This window comes from Pinus tabuliformis, chromosome J (assembly GCF_031772625.1).
Source record: "Pinus tabuliformis cultivar Carrire ecotype Pingquan chromosome J, CPIR1, whole genome shotgun sequence".
NCBI classification, from domain to species: Eukaryota; Viridiplantae; Streptophyta; class Pinopsida; order Pinales; family Pinaceae; genus Pinus; species Pinus tabuliformis.
The window spans coordinates 927,064,714-927,071,646 of record NC_142295.1 but is presented as its reverse complement, the minus strand read 5'-3'; positions in this window follow the sequence as shown (position 1 = coordinate 927,071,646).

Genomic DNA, 6,933 nt, shown 5'->3' with positions numbered 1-6,933 from the left:
CATTTTTTCCTAAAGGATCTCATGGTAGGAGTATTTGAATCTTTCTTTTGATGATGGAAATAGATTCAGCACTATTAAAAACTAGAGGGGCACCCAAAATATTGAAGCTTGACAAATGTACCTCAAATTTAAAAAAAAATGGTTGGGTTTTACCAAAATCTTGCTAAAATTTCAATTGTTTTATGGGAAAATTTACAACACCTTTAGACTACCCCTTAATACCTATCTTAGTACCCCTTAAATCAATAATCCAAAATAATCTCAACCACTAATTTACTTACACGCTCGCATTAACCCACCAACCAACACAACCTCTAAACGTTAATCCACTAATTCATGATCCTTTAAATCATTGATCAACCAACCAACTAACTAATGTGTCATTATCACTAGCCAATTAAATCCATAACTGTTACAGTTGAATGTAATTATCCATTATTGATTTTATTGAACACTAATATGCAACCGAGTAACTTATAAATATTATAAGAATTGTTCAAATATCCATCTAAAAAATAAGTAAATACTATTAAAAAAAATAGATTCCTAACAACTTTGTTATATTGTAGTTTATTAAATATGTTCTTACACTTAGTTAGTTTTATAATAAACTACAAAAAGAAAATACCTAAACTCATATACATAAATAGAATTGTTAAAAAACCATATCCAATGAAGATTATGTTACACATTTTTAAATAAGTGATAAAGATGAATGCAATATCACTATTTTCTCATTATAACTTTTTGGCCACATATAAATTATTTTGAGAGTAACTTTTATTAATGAAATTTAAAGGTCTTACTACTCTTGCTCTTTTATGCTTCTATTACCCCTATCTACTCAACTAAACTCCAAAGTTAACTTTTCCTCATGGTTATCATAATTTTCTTTAGTATACCACATGCAATACAACCTATTCAATGAAATTTAAGCAATATCATGAAATTTGTTTGCAATTTAAACATGATACACTCAAGGGATTCATAACTATCCTCCAAAGGGTTGTGAATCAGATGGAGTCATCATGCGGTCCCAATCTTCTATCATACCCTGTGTTCCTTGGTTTTCTTATCTGATAGTTATATTTTCTCCTCAGCTCAAGTATCATTTAGCATGTCCTCCTTCTTCATCTCCTTCTTAATCATCTTTCCATAACCTGGTAGAATTAATGTATGTGTAATCGACAACTGACAAGATGACATCAATATGATAAACCCTTAGTCTAATATGTTGCAAGACAATCCATTGATTGTGCCAGAACTAGTATAAGGTCAGGGGGGAGAAGGCTGAATGACTAGGTTGGAATGAGGGATAAGACTGCACAATGCCCACTGAGGGAAAGATTTGTGTAGTGTTGATTAAGGGACATAATTACACAGTTCACATAGGAAGTGGCTACTATGGAATGAGGCCCTAGAGGATAAATTTGTGTAGTTTTCATAGGCAAGGGGGGTTGGGAAGAAGAGAGGCCTCAGGGAAAAATATGCACAATTCTTAAGGGCAGTTAGCTCCGACTAAGGGAACGTCACTTGAGGTACCCTATACATAGTTTTGGGTGCCCAGGGACGCTGGGCTTTCTCCGTATTACACAGTTCCAGGAGGAAAAGAAAACCTCAAGGGTTGCAGATGCAAAGTGCACAGTTTAGGAAGGCTGGATGAGGCTAGGTTTTTAGGAATCCTTTGGAATTTGGCTAAGTGTGGGATGAGTGGAACCGATGTGAACAGTGATATAAATTGACTATGACCACACACTTGGACACTTAGTGATACAACATAGATCATCTAGAACATATGAAAACATACTTCGCTTAATGTAACAACCTTTGTGGAAACTTATGAAAAGTGCGGCTCCGATGATAGACTTTGTGAGGATAATGATGGAACTTTTGTAATAATGCATGAAACTTTGGAAATTAGTGTGAAACATGTCTATATGATGAGAACAGCTCATTTCCAGAAAGATTGCCCCTTGAAGCAAATCAAAAATTCCCTTTGCATGATAAGCAATAACTCCCATGCCCGGAGATGATAATTTCTATATAAAGATAAAAGCGTGAATGACTCTTGAGATTGGAGAAGAGAGATTGAAATCATTAGCTTACCAAGAAGTGACTAAGGAATGACTGATCACATGATCCACAGTAAGCTCCAAAATTTGAGTGTAGGCCAAAATTTTGGAGGGTATTGCAGCTGCTATAATGCAATGGTGTCAAGGAGATATCTATTCCATGCTTGCTTAGCCATGTAAAGGTATCAAACTAATTTTTTCTTGAAAATTCTCCTACCCATTGTTGAATTCGATTATTGGTCACTAATTAAATTTATTTTCCACGGCTTCCGTGGAGCCTTGGTGCTGAACCTCAAATTTTATCTGAAACCCATGTGAATTCCTTTCATAATTCTTTTCCAAACCATCTACTGTGGAACTGTCGAACTAGCAAATTACAGGAGTTGTCAAGGGTCTTTCCTATGACAATTATATTTTTACTATTAGCTTTTCCTTCTATAAATCGATTTGGTTTTTTTCACTATGCCACCATATATTCTAATATAATATAGGTCTTTTCTTTGTTTATTTGGCATTGTCATTGGAAATCTGCAAAGGGGGAGACACTCTTATAGGTAACCCCTTTATTCAGATGATTAGTTTGTACATTTCACTTGGATTTAGAAGCTTAATCCTAACTATTAATGCTTTCTCTTCCCTTGCAGATGAGGAATTAAGCTATAGCCTTGTATGAGTCTTGTCAATATTAAGAGCTTCTAATCATTTTTCCTTCTAAAAATTCATCCTTTATTTTTTCCATGTGTCGAAATCTCTTTGGATTAGTTTTTTTTCTTTTTTTAATTCAATTTAATTTAATTTAATTTTATATATTCAATTTTTAAGCTAAATTTTTCCTCCATTACTGAGTGGTGTATTGTTCTGATATTGAACTGGTTTATTGTCCTTATATTGGATTGGTTTGGGTTTTTACATTTGATTGTTAAACAATTTTTATACATATTGTCTTCTTTGATTAAATGGCATGGCCTATGGCCACTATACTTTTATGGAACTGAACATATATATATATATATATATATACACACACTATCAAACATAAGCATATACTCTTGGTGAGTTAAAAGTCTCATTGAACATTTCTAGTTCCATATTGAATGAATTATATGTAATAAAGTTAATGTTTTGGGGGGCGTTTGATAAAGAAATACTTTCTTGTTTATGACAAAAATTAAGCCACTACATACTACAACTCATTGAGCGTGTGTTGTTCTTAAGTACCTAGTCTTTGAAGTTTAGTTTTAGTTCTCTACACTATTTATGAATGTGTAGTAATCATTTATATCTAGTGTTACAACTTTCAATAAAAGCTTTATTGTTACTCAGCTCCAACTTAAATGTAATTATATACAATTACCATTAATCCACACCATGTAAGTGTGTGTTGTTCTAAAGTACTTGGTCTTTGAAGTTTAGTTTTAGTTCTCCACACTTTTATTGTTACTCAGCTCCAACTTAAATGTAATTATATACAATTACCATTAATCCACACCAAGTAAGTGTGTGTTGTTCTGAAGTACTTGGTCTTTGAAGTTTAGTTTTAGTTCTCCACACTAGTTATGAATGTGTAGTAACCATTTATATCTATTGTTACAAATTTCAATAAAAGTTTTATTGTTACTCAACTCCAAATTATATGTAATTCAATAAAAGTTTTATTGTTACTCAGCTCCAACTTATATGTAATTGTATACAATTACCATTATTCCACACTGGATAAGGGGACTGTATGGTCTATACAAGGATATGTTCCTTTATTGTGACAATTTTATTTTGATGAGCTTAATTACATATTTCTCATGTACACTTTACCTAAGGTTAACAAATCATTTGTGGAAGTCTATTCTAATTATATAATGTATTCATTGATGTGTCTTCTCTGGGTGAAATTATTATTGAATGTTAGTGTTCCATCTTGAATGTTGTTTTAATAGGTTAGGGAGTGATTTTGAGCTGTCGATTCTATTGGTTCGACTCCGGGACTAACCCAACTCTTTCATAGGGTTAGACATGGATTTCATTATTACTAGGTTTTTCTCATTTCTTTCAGTCATAGACTCTTTAGAAAATGAACAATAATCAATTCACTAAATTCCTCATAGTAGTGTATAGTAATAAATGTATATAGATTTAAAACATTCTCCTTCACATGTCCCAACCATTCCATGCAAATTCCTTAACCCAAAACTTTACTACTCTTTAGCATAAATTTGTTACTGTAATTGCAACAAAAATCTTCACACAATCTCATATTCCACTAGGTTTACCCAAGTTTCATCACTGTTTTACAACAAGTAATTTGTCACAAAGTCTTTATAAAGTTCCCATACATTACTTACATTTACAACAATATTCTCTATTCTTGAAAGAAAACATAGCAATATAGATTACTTATTTGATTAGTTTAGGTTGCCACAGAAATTTACTAAGGAGAAGACCACTCCTTTCTACCAACAAGAAAGGAAATCATGTCCATTTCTCCCTATGAGCTTTTTCATTTCTAGAAGAGAGTTGACAATGATTCAATAGGGTATTTTCTCATGCATCAAGACTCTACAATCCAGCCTAGAATCTTGCAGACTCACAAATCTATCTTAGGGATTCCACTAGCCACCCACCAACTCAAAAATGCCCTAATTGGAAGCGTCTTTCCCTTCCCCAACAATGTCCTCTTTGAGGAATCAAATACTCTTTAGTCTGCCTTCTACAATGCCTTTGGTATTTTCCTCTTCTATATTTTCCTCTCCTACCTCCAGATTTTCCTCTTTTATATTTTCCTCTCCTACCTCCTCGATTTTGTTCCCAACTGAGATGATTTATCTATGGTAAGGAGAGTACCTATCTAACCGTTCCCAAATAAAAAATTTCATCTAGGATATTTTCCTTGTAAATTCTATTGCTTGCCACAACTAACTTTTAAATAAAATTAAAATACTTTAACATTGAAATTTCCCACTAAGCTTTCCACATAGTTCATAGTTTACCATGTTACTGCAGTAAAGTAGCTAAATATTTACTTTTCACTGAGGGGTATCACAGTGTCATTTAAAATTTATTAAAAATAATTAAAATTTATTAATAATAATTAAAAACTCAATGTGGATTATAAATAAAATATTTGAAGGTCCATGTTAGTTAATATATATATATATATATATATATATATATAATTGATGGTTATAAAAATATTTCTATATTACATAAAGTCATTGAAAAAAATAAATTAGGTTTAAGTTTTGGCCAATTATTTGTTTGAAATCCAACAAATATTTCTTTAGTTTACACAATCTCAATACCCAAAGGGATTTTCAAGGCATTCAATCTATTTATGGATTCAAAAATGCAATTTAAACAATGAAAAATTACACTTGCATGAGCACAAACACACACATAACTATCTTAACCATGGATTTATCAATGATCGAGGGATCAACTAGTGTAACACCCCTAACGTAATAACTATTTACGGGTTGTTTGTAAACCGGAAGTCGTGGTAACTTAACATAAATTATTCAGTGATGAAATAATAATTATTTTAAAGAAAGGGATCACGAATTGGTTACAAAAACTAATCTTTATTATCCATAAGCTATCAATTAAAGGATGGCGCGAATGGCGGCTTAGAATCCGGGACCAATTCTTGAATTTGGGTATTGGAAATGAGAGCGAATGGGCAGTTATTGTTTTTCGGTTCCCCGTGCACCTTCTCCAACGAACTCGACCGATGAATCGAGCTATGGAACCGGGTCCATTACTTATTCTCCGGGCTGGGCGAGGAACCCTGGTGGTTGGGATGAATACACAGTCACCACATATCATACTTGAGCCGGGGGGATTTGTGGGAGGTGAAAACGAGTTTTATCACTGATAAAAGAGGCACGACTGAATGGCCGAGGGTAGTTATATGATATGAGAGATTTGAGCGAAGTGATGTCAATTGATAGCAGTGCGAATGGAATCCTAGCACAATGATAAATACAGATTGTTGTGAATTGAATATACTTGGCTTTGCAGAGATTGATTGGTTGCAAGGGCTGTGTTCCGAGACAAAGGAATGCTGACCTTAGTTTAATATAGAGACAAAGTTTTGATTGGCTGACATGTTTGTATTACAAGAGTCAATTTATAGTATTGGCAGAGGTTGTTAGCATGTTGCGAAGTTGCTTCAAAGATTACGTTAGAGTGTTGATGTGTTGACCATTTACAAAGATAGTTTATTTGTTGATGTGTCTATGAGATCTGAGGCAGAGGTGGTTCCAAACTGTGAGCGGACAGTTCTTTGGATACATTTTATAGAGCTGACATTGATTGATTGTAGAACTCGGTACCTCTGACTGTGTGTTTTGCAGGGATAAGAGTTCAATGGCAGAGGTTATATATATAGACAATGTTCTACAGGGGCATAAAGCTTATAGTTGGGTTTAATGCATTGATTGCAGTAGGCTGTAGCTTATATTAGGTATTGCCTGTGACTGTAACTGAAGGTAGAGTTTTGAATATTGATGCTAGTGTTTGTGAAAAGGACTGGAATTGAATTTACATTGTTGAAAGTCGTAGTACATTTTGTAATGTATTGATTGCTTAGGGTATTGAGAGAATTGTATGAGCAAATTATTGAGTGTAGCGAATACAATTCGGATACCTGTGGCTGTATATTAAACTGACCGTAAGTCCATTAAAATGAAGAGCGCTAAGAGTAAATTCAAGCAAGGTTGCTTTCTTTGTCATGAGATCACAATGATAGAAAGTGCATGCATTAGAAGAATGACTGATTTTAGATGTTCTCTTTGTAAGAGAATAGGTTAATGCATGTGGTATTGTATATGGTAAAAGATTGACTAGTTTATCTCTTTTCTTGGTTAAA